We start from the raw sequence: 20578 nt of genomic DNA, 5'->3' as shown, positions 1-20578 counted from the left end.
AGGGAGCGTATTTTCTAATGCGATATTTTGAGATATTTTGAATTGCGTTTTTTTCGAAATAATCAATCACTATTTTCATCCAGCCCAAAGTGACAAGGCTATGCGAAGCTGATCTTCCCTGCTCTCCAAATAAAACTCGTTAATCTCCTTTAATTCCGTCCCTGACATTTAATTTTCAAATGTGATTTACTTCATGAAATTTACTAAATTTATTTTGAAATTTTGCAGCCAACTTGATGTTTTGAAGCGGCCGTTTACAATGGATTTGCTTCAAAGTGAAAATTCAGTGTTATTTTCAGTGACAATATTTCAGTGACAACCAAGAGCTGGAGTAGGCCACTCGGCCCTTCAATTCTCGTCTGCCTTTCAAAAAGGTGATGGCCAATCTGAATACAACCTCCGGCCTACACACATACACTTTCACCCACCCCTTGTTAATCAAGAATCTATCAGCCTTAAAGATATTCAAAGTCTTTGCTTCCACTGCCTTCTGAGGAAGAGAGCGCCAAAGATAATTTCGAAATCACCATTCAATACAATTGAAAACACCGCCATCAGAAAATACTTTGCACGTCACATACAATCAGCATATCGCAAATCTTGGAATTATCTTAAAGGCATGTGCAGGAATTTACGTGAGAATCGATAACTCGCAGTAAAAAGTCAGCGCCCGAATAGGGACTTGAACCCTTGACCCTCAGATTAAAAGTCTGATGCTCTACCGACTGAGCTATCCGGGCCCGCGGCTATTGACCGCACTGCGACCTTTACTGGCTGATGGTGAGCATTGCATCCTGCAGATTCTGCACTTTTTCTGCCGTCACCCACTGTGTTCAGCCGATTTTTCTCACACCCGTTTCTCACTCACATCGCCAAATTCAAACACAATTGATTTTCACAAATACGAACCCGTCCACTTCACGCCAAAGCCGGGCCCGCACCCATTAAACACTCAACAATTTTTTTTTTTTTGAAAGTTTGGGGTCTGCCTGATTGAAAGAAACAAAATTATAACATGCAGCCGTTGAATTGGCTTTGCCAATGAATGAACACTCTGTAAAATCAACACTTTACAGCAGCACCGGTGGGTAGAAAATACATTAAAACACAAGACATTTCCCATTAATGGCTTCAATAAATCAATGCCATTTTTGTTTCCTAAATAATGGACATTTGTTCAACTGGCTGTTCATTTTAGCCCAGGCCATCATCTCTTGTAAAGAACGTACACATTTATCTGTTGCTTTTATCCTTACACCCTTTCATGAAGTAGGTGCAACGCTTCAAATTCTCCATATCTCTGACATCATCCTTGAATCTCAGATCACCTGGGGGATTTTCACACACACGCTCACCCAAGTTCCTCCTGTATTTCCTGGGGCATCCTCGGATGCATTCCTCCCGGCTTATGAACTTGTATCACAGCCACTCTCTCAAACGTCCCTCTTTATCAAAATTTGATCCAGCCAGTGTCTGAAACACCTCCAGATTCACTGCTGATTTGCCAGTACCTTCCTCATTTCTAAACTCAGGTGGGAAATATTCATTAAATACCTCAACCATGACCTCGGCCTCCACCTTCAAAATAATGAAGACTCGGCTTCCACGGCTTTTCAGGAAGAGTTCCAAAGGCTCGTGACCCTGAGAGAAAAAAATTCTCCACATCTTTGTCTTATAAGAGCGACCCCTAGTTCAAGATTATCCCACAAGAGGAGACAGCTCCTTCACATCCACCAAGTCATGGACCCTCGGTTATATGTTTATATATATTATATGTTTCAATCAAGGTACCCATTACACTTCTAAACTGCGGTAGATGCAAGCCTAACTGTCCAAACATTCCTAATAAGAAAACACACCCATTCCAGGTACTAGTCCAGTAAACATTCTCTCAACTGCTTGCAGCGTATTTACACATTAAATAAGGAGATCAATGCTGTACACAGTTTTCCAGATGTGGTGTCCCCATTCCTGTACAACATGGTTTACAGGTAGGTCATACATTATTTGGGCTTCTCCACCTATCTTTTAATTTATTCACGGGATGTGGGATTCGCTGGCTAGGCTAGCATTTATGCCCATCACTAACTGCCCTTGAGAAGCTGGTGGCGAACTGCCTTCCTGAACCGCAGAATTCCATGCACTGTAGGCAAATCCACAATGCTGTTAGAGAGGGAGTTCCAGGGCTTTGACCCAGCGACAGTGAAGGAACGGCGATGTATTTCCAAGTCAGAATGGTGAGTGGCTTGGAGTGTAACTTGCAGTTGCTGGCGTTCCCATGTGTCTGCTGCACCTGTCCCTCTAAATGGTAGCGGTCGTGGAGTTGGAAGGTACTGACAATGGAGCCTAGATGAGTTCCTGCCGCCATCATGTAGATGGTACATACTGCTGCTACTCTACGTCGGTCGTGGAGGGAGTGAATGTTTATGGATGGGGTGCCAATCAAGCGGGCTGATCTGGCTTGTGTGATGTCAACCTACTTGAGTGTTGTAGGAGCTGCACTCAGCCAGGGAAGTGGAGGACATTCCATCGAACTCATGACTTGTGCCTTGTTGATGTTGGGCAATATTTGGAAGTCAGGAGGTGATTTGCACGCCGCACGATTCCTAGCCTTTGACCTATTCTTCTAGCCACAGTGTTTATATGGTTAGTCCTGTTCAGTATCAATGATAACCGCCTGGTTTTTGATAATGGGGGATTCAGCGATGGCTTTGCCACTGAATGACGAGGAAAGTTGCTTAGATTCTCCCCTGTTCGTGATAGTCATTGCCTGGCACTTGTGTGGTGCGCATGTATTGCCACTTATCAGCCCAAGCCTGGATATTATCTGGGACTTGCTATATTTGTACGTGCATTGCTTCATTGCCTGAGGATGCGCGAATGGTGCTGAAAATTGTGCAATCATCAGCGAATATCCCCATTTTTGACACTATGATTGAATGAAGGTGATTGATAAAGCAACTGAAGATGTTTTAGCCGAGGACATTACCCAGACGACGTCCTGCAGTGATTCCCTGCAACTGAGTAGATTTCCAACCAGCTACCACAACCATCTTCCTTTGTGCTGGAAATGAATCCAAACAGTGGCGGGTTTCCCCCACATTCCCATTGACTCCAGTTTTGTTCGGAAACCATGATGCCACACAATCGGTCAAATGCTGACTTGATGTCAATTGCAGTCACTCTCACTTCACATTTGGAGTTTAGTTCTTTTTCCATGTTTGAATTAAGGCTGTAATGAGGTCTGAACCTGACTGACCCTGGCGGAACACAGACTGGGCGCTATTGAGCACGTTTTTGCGAAGCAAGTGTCGCTTGACAGCATTGTTGTTGGCCCCTACCATGACTTTACAAATGATCGAGAGGAGAAGAATGGGGCACTCATTGGTCGGTTTGGATTTGTACTGCTTTTTTTGGACGGGACACACATCGGCAAACATCCACATTTTCGTGTAGATTCCAGTATTGTAGCTGCAATGGAACAACGTGGATTGGGGTGTTGCAAGTTCTGGAGCCGAATTCTCTTGCCCCATGTTGTCAGCGCCATTAATTTTGCGCTATCCAGTGCCTTCAGCCTTATCATATGACGTGGATCCAATCGAATTGGCTGAAAACTGGCCTCTGCGAAGCGGAAGAGCTCTGGAGTTCATCATCCACTCGGCACTTCTGGCTCAAGGTGGTTGCTAATTCCGCAGCCTCGTCTTTTCAACTGATGCGCACGGCTCTTCCATCATTGGGGATGGGGATATTTGTGGAGCCTCGCCCTCCATTGAGTTGTTTAATTATCCACCACATTCACGGCTGAAAGTGACGGGGCTGCAGGCCTCAGATCTGATCTGCTGGTTGTGGGATCACTTAGCTTGTCCATCACTTGCTCCTTATTCTGGTTGACACGCAAGTAGACCTGAGTTGTAGCTTTACAAGGTTGACACCTCATCTTTAGGTATGCCTGCATGATTCAGCACGAGGCATATTCTCCTGCACTCTTCGTTAAACTCTGGTTGATCCCCTGCCTTTGTGGAATTCGTAAACTGGGGAATGTGCCGGACCCTGAGGATACAGATTGTGGTTGCAAACATTTCAGCTGCAGATGATGGCCCACAGCGCCTAATGGTTCCCCACTCTTTGAGCTGCTAGGTATAAAAGCATTCCTCCGCGGAATTTGAAATATGCTGGGCATGAACCAGCACAGGGATTGCTATTCATATTTAATAATTTGCGAGAAAATACTACGTTAAAGAAGAGGTTTGGCGGATAAATAATGTAATTCCTATAATTGAAAAAGTGAACCAGGACATGCCCAGACAATTATAGACCAGTCAGGTTAAATTCACTGGTGCGAGAAATAATGGAATGCTTACTAAAGATAAAGATAGAAAAATATCTAAATATGAGGAATGAAATATTGGGTAGAGAGCATGCTTCCCCACTTACCAACCTAAACATATCCAGAGCATAACAAGCAATGATTTTTCATCCCATTCCCGCACAGTGCCTCAGGGTTCCCTGAGGGACGTCTCCATGACCCATTCCAATTTCTCATTCAGATGCTGACCCTCAGTGGCATCATACATTCTATCACATGTACGGTGGTCATCAGCTCCCCCTCAGCATCTCGCTCCGCCTCACAACCATTGACACTTAATCAAACTGCTTATCCATTACTGAATGAGATTAAATGTCCACCTTATTTTGGCCTCTGCTGCAAGCTCCCCGATCCCAGCTTCTAATATCACCCTTCTTGCTGGGAAAACTGTGTGAGCTTGAACCAGGCTGTTCACATACTTGATTTCGTATTTGGCCTTCAGGGAAGATTTGGTCTATGTATCTCTGTCACCACTAAAATCTCCTATTTCCACCACTACCAATTTCCAATGCCCAACACCCCACCTCCTGCAACTCAACTGCTCCTGCAGCTCTGAACAATGATATTAATTCATCAAGAATTGACCATCCCAATTCACTACTCATCTACCATTCATTTTCTTGCCTCCGTAAATTTGAAATGATCCAAAGCTCTATTGCCCGTGTCCAACAAAATCACCACTGGTGTCATCAAAACTTGCATTCGCTCACCTTAAAGAAATGCCTTAAAGAAAATGTTTTTATTTTCAAAGAAAGGAAAGAACTTTCAATCCACTATAACTCCGCATGTCAGTAATTTCCAAAAATTAACAACACCCCCAACTTTCATTAACTCTGACCTCTTGATTTTAATTTTTCCAACACTGATAGCCGCGCCGTCACCCACCTGGGACCAAAGTCTGGAATTCCCTCCCAGAAATCCTCCGCATCACTTCACTTATTCTGAACGCTCATTCAACCTATCCCTATGTGCAAGAATTTCACCATTATCCTCAAAGCTGTGCCAAAGACGAAAGAGAGGCTTGAAAGTTCAAAACACCTTTCACCACATTAGATATGACAAAGCTCTATGCAGGAAACTAAATTATTTTGAAGTGTTCCTACTGTAGTAATGTAGTAATCACAGCAGCCAATTTACAAACAACAAGTTCACACAAGCGGCAATGTGATCATGATCTGGGGATCAACTTTTCTTAATCAATAAATCCAGGACGCCAGACAATCCGGCCCTGCTCCCCTTCAACATGGTGCCGTGGCATATCTTGCAGAATTTTCATCAAAAAATGCAACACCCACTCTTTAAGTGGTGTCAGTGGGTGGACAATCAGCTTGTCGATGAAATTAGGCTTTTCAGAAAAAAAATGATTTCACAGGAAGCAGGCATCGGTTAGTTGAACCTGCATTTGATTCCCATCCCTCATTCCCATTGTGAAGGTGGTGCTGAGTTGTCATCTTGAAACGCTGCAGTCCCTGTGGTGCACGTGTACCCACTGTGCTGATAGGGAGGGAGATACAGCATTGTGACGCAGCGTCAGTGAAGGAATGTGTCATAGTAAATAGTGAACATCCTCTGTGTGACTTGGAGGCGGCCTTGCAGGTGTTGATGGAGTTATCTCTTGCCACTGACAATTCAAAATTTGTCAATGAAAATAACTCACTTTTTACGCTTCAAAACAGAACCATTAGCGACCGTTTCAAACCGTCAAATTACCTGCAAAGTCTCTAAATATATTCGGAAAATATCATAAAATAGGTTATATTTGAAATCATTGAATGAGTTGGAACAGATTAATGAGCTCGACTTGGACGGCAGTTGGGGCGGTGTGCAAATAAAAATTGATAATTTCGAAAATGCCATTGAATTTCACTGAAAACACCGACATCAGAATAAAACTTCCAATTCAAACAGGATCAAATCATCGTAGATATATGACGTTTCTACAAGAGATAGGCATTAATTGCTCATGATTTCTGGATTTAGGTCAACAAAAAGCACCCGAACAGTGACTTGAACCCTGGACCCTCAGATTAAAAGTCTGATGCTCTACCGACTGAGCTATCCGGGATCTGACTCTAAACCCCGACCACGATGTTTACTGCATGACAGCGAACATTGCATCCTTCAGATTCTGTACTTTTTCTGTGGTCATCCAGTGTGTTCGGCGGATTCCCCCCACGTACCCAGTCTCAATACCATGGCTGATTTCAATCACAATGGCTCTTCACAAATCCTCATCGGTCCAGTTCACCCCAAAGTTTGCCCAGCACCCATTAAACGCCCTTCCATTCATTTTGGCATTTTGGTGTGCTACCTCATTCAGATAAGAAAACTGATAATATTCATTGAGGTAATTGCAAACAGATGCACAATATGCAAGGATCCGGCCGGACAGAAAACCCTCCTTAATGCATGGACAGGAAAGTGACTTCGCCGGACGAAACACAATCAAGAGTCCATTCAGCGCGGCTTGTCGATCAATTGGATGATTCACATGAGAATTGAGAAGTGAACAATAAAAGCGACCTAACAGGGTCTAATTAAACGTGGACCCTCAGTTTAAACAGCTGATGCTTTCCCGAGTGCGCGGTCCTGGGTAGCAACCGGAAATTTAAAAACGCATTTTCGCTGCTGGCCGTCCAATCAGCAAGTCCAAGGGGTTGCAATAACAGTCGGATTGGACTTTTATCGCCCGACCTCGTGACGGGGGCAGGATTGGAAAACAGCACCACAGAGCGTTTCCCAGACATGCAGCAGCGGACAAGCGAAGCCACGCCCCACTTTTGTATGGCACAAGGCTGCCGTAAAGACGTCAGACAAAGAGGAATTCGAGATCAAATTATCGCCCACTATCAACATCCTATGGGTTACCATTGAACAGAAACTGAACTGGACCAGCCATATAAATACTGTGGCTACCAGGGCAGGTCAGAGGCTAAGAATCCTGCGAAGAGAAGCTCACCTCCTGACTCCCCAAAGCATGTCCACCATCTACGAATCACAGCTCAGGAGTGTGATCGAATGCTCTCCAATTGCCCGGTTGAGTTCAGCTCCAACAACACTCAAGATGCTTAATAACAACCAGGGCATAGAAGCCAGCTATTTTGGCACCACATCCACCAACATTTGCTCCCACCACCACCGACGAACAATGGCAGCAGTGTGTACGATCTAAAAGATGCACTGCAGTAATTCAGCAAGGCCTCTTCGATAGCACCTTCCAAACCAGCGACCACCGCCCACCAGAAGTACAAGGACAACAGATGAATTGGAACACCAACAGGTAGAAGTTCCCCTCCAAGTTACTCTCCAAAATGTCTTGGAAATATATCGCCCTTCCATCACTTCGCTGGGTCAAAACCCTGGAACCTTCTTCCAGACAGCACATGGACCGCAGCGGTTCAAGAAGGCAGCTCACCACACCTTCTCAAACGCAACCTGGGATGGCCAATGAATGCAGGCCCAGCCAGCAAAGCCCACATCCCGTGAAAAAAGACAAAATAATACATTAATATCTTTTACAGGCAAGTACTTAAAATGGATGCAAAATTGGGAGTGGGATAGAAAGGATAATACCCCAAATAAAGAGAGATAGACAGCAGGGATGTTACGCATATAGTTCTGGATACCTATGTTATTAACCAGCGAGATAAAAAAGGGATATGATCCGAGAGAATTAGAGGGGAGTCAGGGCAAGCATCAGAGAGAAAACATGAATTGAAAGGGATTCTAGACAAGCACAGGAGGCAGAATGGGACAGGGCTATGGTGGGCATAATGTACCCTTATGGAATGTTGCATTTTGAGAAAGTGATTTTTATTTATAGCGTTGGATATGAGGAACACATAAAAGACTTGTTAGTGATGGCCAGCTGCTTCATACAATCATCATCCTTGAATTTCACTAGCCAATTCTTTGGCCAGAAGACAACATTGGTCTTACTCGAATCCAGAAACTAAATTTCCTCAAATGAATAGGTTGGTCAGCGACGTTAAACCGATACAATAGAACGGACACTTCCAGCATGGAAGCTAAGGTTTCTGAATGGCAGGAAACAAAGAGCACTGGTGAGCTTTTGTTTTACATACTGGAGGAATGTAAATAGAATGGGGGTGTGGTGGGCGGACTTGGTCTCATGGTAACATTATTAGAACCCTTGCTCTTCATTACGTGCAGTAGCGACTTAGACGTGGATGTGTCAATCTCTAATACAAAATTTGAGGACGGAAAAAATAGGGCAAATATTGTGAGGACTGCGAGGAGGATAGAGCAAGATTGCAGGAGCTCATAAGTAAATCAGACATAAGTACTTCCATAACACCATCAATGCATTACACGGCAAGATATCTCTGCTCATCCGATTCTGGTGTTGTGAGGATCTCTGATGCTAATCATTCCAACACTGACCTTCGGCTATGACGCGCCAAGACCCATAGCTCTGGTGTTCCCTCCCAAAACATCTCCATACCTCATCAGCCCTCTTCAACACCCATCAAAAGGAAACTCTTTGCACAATGTTTTCACAAGCAGCCCTAATTGTCCATTAAAGAAGGACACACGAGTTGGAAGCAGGACTAGGCCATGCGGCCCCTCGAGCTGCATCTGTACCTTGATTAAACTATGGCTGTTCTGAATGTGACCTCAAGTAGGAAAGTCTTGCATTCACAAGAAACGACGTGATCATGGCCTGAGGATCCGCTGCTGTTCAGTTGATAGAGGGAGAGACCCAGAGCATCAGGCACAAATCCTGAACTCATACTCAAAATTGTGCCTTGGGATATTTTATGGATCTTTAATCAATGAAGACCACACCAAATATAGACATTAAGTTGGTTTCATTACATAAAACATAAGCTCACCAGTGGCCATAACACGTAACTTACACTTTACGTCAATGTCCGCTTTAAATTGCCCGTTCAAAACAACATGATTCCTAACAAAATTTTAATCTGCATTCAGAAAATTTTCGAACATGAATTATCTTTGAAGATATGGTGTCCTGGGTGGAATTGAAACATTTCTTTTATTCAGACGTCAGAAAATTTCAGCTTCAAATTCTCGTGAAACACGGGACTGAATGAAAATATGGATTGAAAATCCCGGAACCTCTGCTCAATATATTTCAAAGCACCGACTTCAGAAAAACAATCTGTTTAAAAAGCACCAACACGAGCCAAACCTTGCAACTTCCTACCATTAGAGTACTCCCTTGCTCAATTCCAAGCGTTAAGCAGTGACCGAACATGGACTTGAATCCTAGGCTCCGAAATTAAGCATGTGATACTCGAATGACTGAACTTTCCGGGCTCGGTAGAACCTGACACAGCGACCTTCACCGGCAAAAATGGGACATACAGGGTCCACATTCTCTTTGCCTGTCAATCATCCACCCTCCTGAGTTTATTTCGCACACTCATCGATTTTCAGTGCCCCAACGGGCTTGCTGCACAAACCCTCTTTGAAAGCACTATCTGCTGCACCCTATTTCCATGTTAAGGTCTTACTGGGGCTCCGTGAGTGGAAGTAAAAGAGGAAATGTTAATTTAGGGCTAACCGCTGCTTGAAGGTCAATGCAAACAATGCAAATCGAGCAGAAAGAGTTCAGTTTCGTTTAATGTAGTAGATTGAAATGAAAAGAGATGGCAGGAGGCTCGAGCGAAGCAAAAAAATAAAGTTGGTATGTACTGGCTGTGCCGTATGACCTCTTTCTGCGCCATATAGCCCATGGCATTATTTCTGAATCAGGAGAATTACAATTACGTGATTCTGGAGAACTGTATGAAAATGCGAGTCAGAATTGTAATTTAAAAGCAATTCGTAAGCAGGGACTTTAATTTTAAACGCTCAGGTGAAAAACATCTGATGCGTTCCCCGCTCGGCTATATATGCTTCTCAATTCTGTTTTACACACACATTCGCTGCCTGATATCCTGCACATTCCCCAACTCACATCCCAACAGTGCAGCCTGTGCAGCGCATTTCTCTTACACAGGCCACACGTGCTGCTTCCCTGAGGCGTCACTTCAGAGAAATCAACAGAAATCATTCCGCGACACCCCGGTCACACCCCCACCCCCATCACCCACAGCGGCAAATGCCGACTGCCCCCACCCCGCCACTTGCAAGCTCTTTGAACATTTCTGTTACACTGGGTTCCGCTGAAAGAAAGTCAAAAAAAAATGTTACTTGGGCCTAATTGTCGATTTCAGGTAAGTGAAAACATACGAACATACATGCAAACGAGGAGCAGCAGTAGGCCACTCGGCCCCTCAGGTCTGCTCCACCAATGATTAAGGTAATGGCTTATCTGATTGTAACCTCCCGCCTACCCCCGAGACACATTCACACTCTTGTTAATCAAGAACCTATCTGCCACCACCTTAAAAATATGCAAGGACCCTGCTTCCACCTCCTTCTGAGGAAGAACGTTCCAAAGACTCATGACTCTTTCAGAGAAAAACTCCTCTAATTTCTATCTTAAATGAGCAGCCCCAATTTCTACATCCTCCCACAGGAGGAAACACGCACTCCACGCCCACCCTGTCAAGACATCTCAGGATTTTAAAAGTTTCAATCAAGTCACCTCTCACTCTCCGAAATTCCAGCGGATACATGCATAACCTATCCAACCATTCCACATAAGGCATCCCATCCCATTCCATGTATTAGTCGAACAAATCTTGTCTGAACTGAAACTAATGCATTTACATCTTTCCTTAAATAAGGAGACCATTAAAGTACTGTACACTCCAGATCTGGTCTTGCTAGTTTTGTATAACATGCTGCACAGATAGGTCATTCATTAATTGGACTTCCCCACTTATTCTTCATTCATGCGATGTGAATTTTATGCTGTAGGCCAGCATTTATTTCCCAGCACTAATTGCCCTTCAGGAGGCGATGGTGAGCTGCCATCTTGAGTCGCAGCAGTCCATGCGCTGTAGACACACTCACAGTGCTGTTAGTGAGGGAGTACCAGGATTGTGACCGACTGAAGTCAAGGACCGGCGATATATTTCCAAGCCAGGATGGTGAGTGCCTTGTAGTGGAATTTCCAGGTGCTAGTGTTCCCATGTGTCCCATGTCCTTATCCTTGTAGATGGTAGCGGCCGTGGGTTTCAAATGTACTGTCTAAGGAGCCTTGGTGAATTGCTGACGTGCATCTTGTAGATGGTACAGTCTGCTCCTACTGTGCAGGGTCATGCAGAGTATACCATCGCACTCAGGAATTGTGCATTGTAGATGGTGAGCAGTTTAGGGAAGTCAGGAGGTGACTTGCTCACCACAGGATTCCAAGCCTCTGATCTACTCTTGTAGCCACAGTAATTATATCGCGAGCCCAGTTCAGTTTCTAGTCAATGGTAACACCCAGGATGTTGGTAGCGGGGGAATAGGCAATGGTAAAGCCACTGGATCTCAAGTAAAGTTGCTTCAATTCTCTCCTGGTGAAGAAGATCATTGCCTGGCACTTGTGTGGCGCAAATGTTTCTTGCCACTTCTCAGCCCAACCCTGGGCATTGCCCAGGTCGTGCTGCATTTGTGCACGGACTGCTTCAGTATTCGTAGAATCGGGGATAGTGTGAACATTGTGCAGTTGTCAGCGAACATCTGCACTTCTGTCCCTTTGATGAAAGGAAGGTAGCTGATGAAGCAGCTGAAGATTGTTGGGCCGAGGACGCTACCCTGAGGAAGACCTGCAGTGATTCCCTGCAACTGAGATCAGTTCCCGCCAACTACCACAACCATCTTCCTTTGTGCTGGGTATAGCTCCAACCAGTGTAGAGTTCCCCCTGATTCCCATTGACTCCAGTTTTGCTAGGGCTCATTGATGTTACCCTCAGTGAAAATAATGCCTTGATGTCAATGGCATTCATTTGCACCTCAAATGTGGTGTTTAGCTCTTTGTCCATGTTTCAGTTAAGGCTGTAATGAGGCCTGTAAGGAGATGAGTGAACCTGGGGTAACCCATACAGGGCGTCAGTGAGCAGGTTAGTGATAAGCAAGTGTAGCTTGATAGCACTTTTTATCACCCCTTGCATCATTCTCCACCAACACCCCTAACACTCATTTAACTCTGATCTCTTGAGCACCCCTGATTTAAATCTTCCCAACTCTGATGGCATTCCCATCACCCACCTCGGCCCAAAGCTATGGAATTCCCTCCCAATACCAACCCCCATCCCTTCACTTCTTCCGAACGTTTATTAAATCTATCATTTTGTGCAAGATTTTCAACATGCTCTCTAATGCTCTGTGAATGAAGCAGGAAAGTTTTGAATTTTATCGCACCTTTAACGACATTGGGATATTCCAAGGATCTATTCAGTGTAATTAAATGATTTTGACGTGTTCTTACCGTAGCAATATAGTATTCACAACAGTCAATTTACAAAGCACTAGCTCACAAAAGCAGTCATGTGATCATGATCTGGGAACCTACCGTTGTTCTGTTGATTAATCGAGAAACCCAGGAAACCAGGCATTCCTCCCCTGCTCCTCTTTGACATGGTGCCTTGGGATCTTTTGAAGAATTTTCATCAAATAATGCAACACCCAGTTGCATAAAATTCAAGTAGTGTAATTGGGTGGAAAATCAGCTTGTCGATGAAAATACGTCTTTTTTGAAATATAGAGGGTTTCACAGGAATTTGGCATCAGCTAGATGGCCCCCATTTATTGCCCATCACTAATTGCCCTTGAGAAGATGGTAGAGAGTTGTCTTCCAGAACAGCTGCAGCACCTGTGGAGTTGGTGAACACGTTAGTGTGTGTGGCTTCTGCGGGGAAGTGGCGATGGAGGCTTTGAGAGTTTTGCACCTGTTGGTGGAGTTGTTTCTTACCCCTGACCATCCAAATGTGTCAATAAATATAACAATCCAATTTCAATTCAAAGCAAAATCATTAGCTACTGTTTCACAACATCAGATTGCCTGCAAATTCTCAAGATAAATTCAGAAAATATCATTAAATCGATTATATTTGAAATCTATCTGTCATGGAATAAATTGGAACAGATTAATGACCGTTATTTGGGCGGCAAGGAATTCGTCGTGTGAGCTGGGGCTGGGTGTAAATAGAAATTGATCATTTTGAAAAAAACCAGTTCAATACAACTGAAAACACAGACATCAGAAAAAACATTCCATTTCAAATTAGAATCAGCGAACCTGAAAGGGAAGTATAGCAATTGCTCACAATTTCTCTGATTCAAATAAGGAACAATACTTACCGTTGAAACCAGTTCCCGAACAGGGATTTGAACCCTGGACCTTCAGATTAATGCTATAATGCTGTACCGACTGAGCTACCCGAGCGCTGTGGACATTGAATCACAGCGACCTATACTGGCTCAAAGCGAGCATTGCATCCTTCAGATTGTGTACAAATTTTACAAACCTCTTCAGAAACCTGTCCACTTCACCCCAAAGTCCGGAACGCGCCACAAAACGCTCTTCCACTACTTTTTGTAAATATTGGGGGCTGCCTGAACGAAAGAAAAAAAAATGATGATGTTCATTTAACAGCTTTATTCAGGTAAATGCAAACAAGTGCACAATATGCACGGAGCCCGCCGGATAGAAAACCCCCTGCCAGATGAAAAACAATCACAAAGTTCATTCAAACATGTCTTGTCGATGTATCACTGAACTGGATGATTCACGTGAGAACTGAGAATTTAACCAAAAAAAAGCGTCCGAAAAGGAAATTAGACACTGGACCCTCAGCTTAAACGGTTGATGCTCTGCCGAGTGCGCTCCCCGGGGTAGCAACCGGAATTTTATATTTTAATGTTCACTGGTTGCCATCCAGCAAGAACTCCGGAGGAACTGCAATCACAGTCGGATTGAACCTTTCTCGCTCGACCACCGACGGGGGCAGGGTGAGAAATCCGCGCTGCATCGGGTTCCCCGTGCCCTCAGCAGCGGGCAAGTGAATCCTCTGCCCCGCTTCCACTTCCGCCCCCACCCCCACACCCTTCTGTTTTTTTTACGGCACGAGCTGTGGGAAGTGCAAAGGTGAGGCCGTCTGGAGAGAAATTGTGAAGCAAGTCTGCGGAGTTGAGGAGTTGGGGGTGGGCGGAGTTTAGTGAGTTTGGACGTGAGGCCAAAATATTCTGAACAGACCTGGGAAACTGCAGAAGGAAATACACAATTTGGACGACGGAATGTTAGTTCTCAGTCAACAAAGGTGGCGGTGCCTAAGGTCAGTGGGGTCCTGTGTAGCTCAGTGGATAGACCGTCGGAAGCTTTTAATATAGAGCGTAGGGTTCAAGTCTTTGTTCCTGCGATGCTTTTAAATCTGAATGATCGTTTCTCTTGCAAATCATTATATCCCCGCGTATTCAATCTCATCTCTTAAGATATTTTAAAGATTTGCGACATGCTGGCTCTATGTGAAAGGAAGCGTATTTTCTAATGCGATATTTTGAGATATTTTGAATTGCGTTTTTTTGAAATAATCAATCACTATTTTCATCCAGCCCAAAATGACAAGGCAATGCGAAGCTGATCTTCCCTGCTCTCCAAATAAAACTCGTTAATCTCCTTTAATTCCATCCATGACATTTAATTTACAAATGTGATTTACTTTATGAAATTTACTAAATTTATTTTGAAACTTTGCAGGCAACCTGATGTTTTGACGCGGCCGTTTACAATGGATTTGCTTTAAAGTGTAAATTCAGTGTTATTTTCAGTGACAATATTTCAGTGACAACCAAAAGCTGTAGTAGGCCACTCGGCCCTTCAATTCTCGTCTGTCTTTCAAAAAGGTGATAGCCTATCTGAATACAACCTCCGGCCTACACACATACACTTTCACCCACCCCTTGTTAATCAAGAATCTATCAGCCTTAAAAATATTCAAAGTCTTTGCTTCCACTGCCTTCTGAGGAAGAGAGCGCCAAAGATAATTTCGAAATTACCATTCAATACAATTGAAAACACCGCCATCAGTAAATACTTTGCACGTCACATAGAATCTGCATATCGCAAATCTTGGAATTATCTTAAAGGCATGTGCAGGAAATGCTCATGGTTTCTGGAATTTACGTGAGAATCGATAATTCGCAGTAAAAAGTCAGCGCCCGAATAGGGACTTGAACCCTAGACCCTCAGATTAAAAGTCTGATGCTCTACCGACTGAGCTATCCGGGCTCTAGTCACCTGACCGCACTGCGACCTTTACTGGCTGATGGTGAACATTGCATCCTGCAGATTCTGCACTTTTTCTGCCGTCACCCACTGTGTTCAGTGGATTCTTCTCACACACCCGTATCTCACTCCCATCGCCAAATTCAAACACAATTGATCTTCACAAATACTAACCCGTCCGCTTCACGCCAAAGCAGGGCCCGCACCCATTAAATACTCACCCTTTTTTCATGTAAATTTGTGGTCTGCCTGATTGAAAGAAACAAAATGATAAAATGCAGCCGTTGAATTTGCTTTGTCAATGAATGAACACCCCGTAAAATCAACACTTTACAGCAGCACCGGTGGGTAGAAAATTAATTTATTAATGAAAACACGAGAATTTCCCCATTAACGGCTTCAATAAATCTTATGAGAAACTTTTGTTACCTAACTAATCTACATTTGTTCAACTGGCTGTTTATTTTAGCCCAGGTCATCATATCTTGTAAAGAACGTACCCATTACCAAGATTCAGCACAGTGACACATTTACCTGTTGCTTTTATCCTTACACCATTTCATGAACTAGGTGCAACCCTTCAAATTCTCCATATCTCTGACACCATCCTTGTACCTCAGGTTACCTGGGGGATTTTCACACACACCCTCACCCCAAGTTCCTCCTGTATTTCCTGAGGCATTTTCAGACGCATGCCTCCCGGCTTAAGAATTTGAATCACAGTCACTCTCTCAAACATCCCTCCTTTATAAAAATTTGATCCAGCCAGTGTCTCAAACACCTCCAGATTCACTGCTGATTTGCCAGTACCTTACTCCTTTCTAAACTCAGGTGGGAAAGATTCATTAAATGCCTCAGCAATGACCTCTGCCTTCACCTTAAAAATAATGAAGGCTCGGCTTCCACCGGCTTTTCAGGAATAGTTCCAAAGGCTCATGACCCTCTGAGAGAAAAAACTTCTCCACATCTGTGTCTTAAAAGAGCGACCCCTAGTTCAAGATTCTCCCACAAGAGGAGACAGTTCATCCATATCCACCAAGTCAAGGCCCCTCGGGATCTTATATGTTTCAATAAAGGCACCCATTACCCTTCTAAACTCCAGTTGATGCAAGCCTAACCTGTCCAAACATTTCTCATAAGACAACACGCCCATTCCAGGTACTAGTCGAGTAAACATTCACTGAACTGCTTGCAGCGTATTTACAAGTTAAATAAGGGGATCAATGCTTTACACATTGTTCCAGATGACGTGTCCCCAGTCCTGTGCAAAATGCTTTACAGGTAGGTCATACGTTATTTGGGCTTCTCCACCTATCTTTTAATTTATTCATGGGATGTGGGATTCGCTGGCTAGACCAGCATTTATGCCCATAACTCACTGCCCTTGAGAAGATGGGGCGAGCTGCCTTCCTGAATCGCAGAATTCGATGCACTGTAGGCACATCCACATTGCTGTTAAAGAGGGAGTTCCAGGGCTTTGACCCAGCGACAGTGAATGAACGGCGATGTATTTCCAAGTCAAAATGGTGAGTGGCTTGGAGGGTAACTTGCAGTTTGCTGACGTTCGCATGTGTCTGCTGCACGTGTCCCTCTAAGCGGTTGTGGTCGTGCAGGTGCTGACAATGGAGCTTTGATGAGTTCCTTGCCGCCATCATGTAGACGGTGCACATTGCTGCTACTATACTTCGGTGGTGGAGGGAGTGAATGTTTACGGATGGGGTGCCAATCAAGCGGGCTGATCTGGCCTGAGTGATGTCTAGCTACATGAGTGTTGTGGGAGCTACACTCAGCCAGGGAACTGGAGGATATTCCATCGCACTCATAACTTGTGCGTTGTTGATGGTGGGCAATATTTGTAAGTTAGGAGGTGAATTGCACGCCGCAGGATTCCTAGCCTTTGACCTACTCTTCTAGTCACTGTGTTTATATGGTTAGTCCAGTTCAGTATCTGATCAATGGTAACCGCCTGGATGTTGATAATGGGGAATTCAGCGATGGCTTTGCCACTGAATGGCAAGAAAAGTTGCTTAGATTCTCCCCTATTGGAGATGGTCATTGCCTGGCATTTGTGTGGTGCGTATGTATTGCCACTTATCAGCCCAAGCCTGGATATTATCTGGGTCTTGTTATATTTGTAGTTAGACTGCTTCAGTGCCTAAGGATGCCCGAATGGTGCTGAAAATTATGCAATCATCAGCGAACATCCCCACTTCTGACATTATGTTTGAATGCAGGTGATTGATGAAGCAACTGAAGATGTTTTAGCCGAGGATACTATCCAGACGAAGTCCTGCAGCGATGCCCTGCACCTGAGTCTATTTCCTGCCAACTACAACAACCATCTTCCTTTGGGCTGGAAATTACTCTACACAGTGCACGGATTCCCCCTTATTCCCATTGACTCCAGTTTTGTTCGGACTCCATGATGCCACACAATCGGTCAAATGCTGACTTGATTTCAATTGCAGTCACTCTCACTTCACATTTGGAGTTTAGTTCTTTTTCCATGTTTGAATTAAGGCTGTAATGAGGTCTGAATCTGAGTGACGATGGCGGAACACAGACTGGACGCTAGTGAGTACATTATTGCTAAGCAAGTGTCGCTTGATAGCACTGTTGATGGCCCCTTCCATCACTTTACAAATGATCGAGAGGAGAAGAATGGGCACTCATTGGTCGGTTTGGATTTGTCCTGCTTTTTGTGGACGGAACACACTGCGGCAAACATCCACAGTTTCGTGTAGATGCCAGTATTGTAGCTCCAATGGAACAACGTGGATTGGGGTGTTGCAAGTTCTGGAGCCGAATTCTCTTGCCCCATGTTGTCAGCGCCATTAATTTGGCACTATCCATTGCCTTCAGCCGTATCACATCACGTGGATTGAATCGAATTGGCTGAAAACTGGCCTCTGCGAAGCGGAAGAGCTCTGGAGTTCATCATTCACTCGGCTCAAGGTAGTTGCTAATCCCGCAGCCTTATCTTTTCCACTGATGCGCACAGCTCTTCCATCATTGGGGATAGGGATATTTGTGGAGCCTCGCCCTCCATTGAGCTGTTTAATTGCGCACTAAATTCACGGCTGAATGTGACGGGGCTGCTGGTCTGTCAATCCACCCCTGCTCCCTTCCAACATGACACCGTGGGATCTTTTGCAGATTTTTCATCAGAAAATGCAACACCCACTCTTTAAGTGGTGTCAGTGGGTAGACAATCAGCTTGTCGATGAAAATAGGTTTTTCAGCAAAATTGATTTCACAGGAAGCAGGCATCGGTTAGCTGATCCTGCATTTGATTCCCATCGCTCATTCCCCTTGTGAAGGTGGCGCTGAGTTGTCTTCTTGAACCGCTGCAGTCCCTGTGGTGCACGTGTACGCACAGTGCTGTTAGGGCGGGAGATCCAGCATTGTGACGCAGCGGCAGTGAAAGAAGTGTGTCATAATAAAAAGTGAACATCCTCTGTGTGACTTGGAGGCGGCCTTGCAGGTGTTGATGGAGTTATCTCTGCCACTTACAATTCAAAATTTGTCAGTGAAAATAACTCTCTTTTTACGCTTCAAAACAGAAACATTAGCGACCGTTTCAAACCGTCAAATTACCTGAAAAGTCTCTAAATATATTCGGAAAATATCATAAAATAGGTTATATTTGAAATCATTGAATGAGTTGGAACAGATTAATGAGCTCGACTTGGACGGCAGTTGGGGCTGTGTGTAAATAAAAATTGATAATTTCGAAAATGCCATTGAATTTCACTGAAAACACCGACATCAGAAAAAACCTTCCAATTCAAATAGGATCAAATCATTGTAGATATATGACGTTTCTACAAGAGATAGGCATTAATTGCTCATGATTTCTGGATTTAGGTGAACAAAAAGCACCCGAACAGTGACTTGAACCCTGGACCCTCAGATTAAAAGTCTGATGCTCTACCGACTGAGTTATCCGGGGTCCGGCTCAAAAACCCCACCACGATATTTACTGCATGACAGCGAACATTGCATCCTTCAGATTCTGTACTTTTTCTGTGGTCATCCGCTGTGTTCGGCGGATACCGCTCACGTATCCATTCTCAATACCATGGCTGATTTCAATCACAATTGCTATTCACACAGGTCCAGTTCACCACAAAGTTTGCCCAGCATCCACTAAATGCCCTTCCATTCATTTTGGCATTTTGGCGTGCTACCTCATTCAGATAAGAAAACTGATGATATTCATTTAGGTAATTGCAAACATCTGCACAATATGCAAGGATCCGGCCGTATAGAAAACCCTCCTTAACACATGTACAGGAAACTGACTGTGCCGGACAAAACACAATCAAGAGTCCATTGAGCGCGGCTTGTCGATCAATTGGATGATTCACGTGGAAATTGAGAAGTTAGCAAAAAAAGCGGCCGAACAGGTTCTAATTGACGCTGGATCCTCAGTTTAAATGGCTGATGCTTTCCCGAGTGCGCGCTCCGGGGTAGCAACCGGAATTTTACATAAGCTTTTTCGCTGGTTGCCATCGAACCAGAACTTCAAAGGGGTTGCAATCACTTTCGGATTGCACTTTTATCGCCAGACCTCCTGACGGGGGCAGGGTGAGAAATCCGCACCGCAGAGCGTTCCCCAGACATTCAGCAGTGGGCAAGCGAAGCCACGCCCCACTGTTGTACGGCACGAGGCTGCTGTAAAACGCTCAGGCAAAGAGGAATTTGAGTTCAAATTATCGCCCACTATCAACATCCAATGGGTTACCATTGACCAGAAACTGAACTGGACCAGCCATATAAATACTGTGGCTACCAGGGCTGGTCAGAGGCTAAGAATCCTGCGAAGAGTAGCTCACCTCCTGACTCCCCAAAGCCTGTCCACCATCTACAAATCACAGGTCAGGAGTTTGATGGAATGCACTCCACTTGCCTGGATGGGTTCAGCTCCAACAACACTCAAGAAGCTTAATAACACCCAGGGCATAGAATCCAGATATTTTTGCACCACATCCACCAACATTTGTTACCGCCACTGACGCACAATAGCAGCAGTATGTAAGATCTACAACTTGCCCTGCAGT

The 20578-nt window shown here is 44.4% G+C and overlaps 4 non-coding genes across 4 annotated transcripts; all 4 read right to left on the bottom strand.

Annotated features, from left to right (window-relative positions):
- Nucleotides 1–667: 667 nt before the first annotated feature.
- On the bottom strand, nucleotides 668–740 carry trnak-uuu (transfer RNA lysine (anticodon UUU)). Its single transcript has one exon. It is a non-coding gene; the product is annotated as a tRNA-Lys (tRNA).
- Nucleotides 741–6358: 5618 nt separating this feature from the next.
- Nucleotides 6359–6431, bottom strand: trnak-uuu (transfer RNA lysine (anticodon UUU)). Its single transcript has one exon. It is a non-coding gene; the product is annotated as a tRNA-Lys (tRNA).
- A 9014-nt stretch (nucleotides 6432–15445) lies between these two features.
- trnak-uuu (transfer RNA lysine (anticodon UUU)) lies at nucleotides 15446–15518 on the bottom strand. The gene has a single exon. It is a non-coding gene; the product is annotated as a tRNA-Lys (tRNA).
- A 3876-nt stretch (nucleotides 15519–19394) lies between these two features.
- trnak-uuu (transfer RNA lysine (anticodon UUU)) lies at nucleotides 19395–19468 on the bottom strand. Its single transcript has one exon. It is a non-coding gene; the product is annotated as a tRNA-Lys (tRNA).
- Nucleotides 19469–20578: the final 1110 nt, after the last annotated feature.

This window comes from Cetorhinus maximus, chromosome 35 (genome assembly GCF_964194155.1).
Source record: "Cetorhinus maximus chromosome 35, sCetMax3.hap1.1, whole genome shotgun sequence".
NCBI lineage: Eukaryota > Metazoa > Chordata > Chondrichthyes > Lamniformes > Cetorhinidae > Cetorhinus > Cetorhinus maximus.
Note: the sequence above shows the minus strand (reverse complement) of the source record. Positions and strands in the feature narration are given on the sequence as shown.